Raw genomic sequence first — 1204 nt, 5'->3', positions numbered from 1 at the left:
TCTCGAGTTCTAACCCTTGTGTTAGTGAGTCTATCTATATAGGTGTATACTCTTTGCAGTATTGTCCACATCACCCTATATGTCAGCTTTCCTTTCCTATAGAGGAGGTAACCATGTGGTTTTTATTTGACATAGATTAAATTGATGATAGTGAGGAGGAGGTCGGAGAAGAGGGAGACAAGAAGAGAGAATTGGAAAAATAAAACAAACCAACAGCAAACAACAACAAAAAATATGCAGTAATGAGAAGGGAGGGTATGAGAGCAAATGCATGTTAGTTTGGTTGAATGTGTTCGATGCTTAGGCCCTGTGGTAAAAGTCTGTGGTTTTTCTTCATCTCCTGCTTTGAAATCTGTTGTGTACTGAAGTTGCTTCTTTGCTGATGCTTGAAGAATTTTGCAGTAACCTTTGAGTTGTCCTAGTGCTTTCGTTTTCTTTTGCTTTCCGCGTGTAACATTACTGATTTGAGAGCTGAAAATGCTGTGTTCTTTATGGCTCTTCTTTTTTTTTTTTAAGGGGAGAGCGCACATGCAGTCCCCCACTACCATAAATTACGCAGTCGAGTTTCCCACATTTGGGGAAATCGCAGGGGTCAGCACGCCCGGAGTGCAATGGGCGAGCCTCACCCTGGGGAAACCATTATGGCCCTTCTTATTCTGTTTTGATTTTCTGTGCCTGTGTTTCTATTCTAATTCTATGTAAATCTTGCTTTGTTTTTTGTATTTCCTCATCTCATTATTTGATTCACCTATGTTCTTTAATTTCAACTTCTTTTTTGAAATTTCTATGCTGAAGCTTGAACAGTTTTGCAGTGATCTTTGTGTTTTTACACCTGCTTTCTTTTTGCTTTTGCTTTCTGTGTGCAACCTTACCCATTTCAGAGCTGAAAATGTTTTTTTGTATGATTCTTCTCATTCTTTTTTATTTTGCTATGCCTGTGTTTATTCTAATCCTTTGTATTTCTGTGTTATTTGTATTTCTCCATCTCCTTCTTTGATTTTGCTTTATTCTTTATGTTTCTGCTTCTTTGTTGATGCTTCAGCAATGTTGCAGTGATCTTTGTGTTTTTTTCTACTCTTTCTTCTTACTTTTGCTCACCGCATGCAACATTACTCAATTGAGAGCTGAAAATGCAGTATTCTTCATGATTCTTCTAATTCTTTTAAGATTTTGCTGGGCCTGTGTTTCTATTCTAATCCTTTGT

At 37.4% G+C, this 1204-nt stretch overlaps 1 pseudogene; it reads right to left on the bottom strand.

The window, feature by feature from the left end:
* Positions 1–513: 513 nt before the first annotated feature.
* LOC126010302 (uncharacterized) lies at positions 514–662 on the bottom strand (annotated as a pseudogene).
* Positions 663–1204: the final 542 nt, after the last annotated feature.

This window comes from Suncus etruscus, chromosome 5, assembly GCF_024139225.1.
Source record: "Suncus etruscus isolate mSunEtr1 chromosome 5, mSunEtr1.pri.cur, whole genome shotgun sequence".
Lineage (NCBI taxonomy): Eukaryota > Metazoa > Chordata > Mammalia > Eulipotyphla > Soricidae > Suncus > Suncus etruscus.
This window is presented reverse-complemented; position numbering and strand designations above follow the sequence as displayed.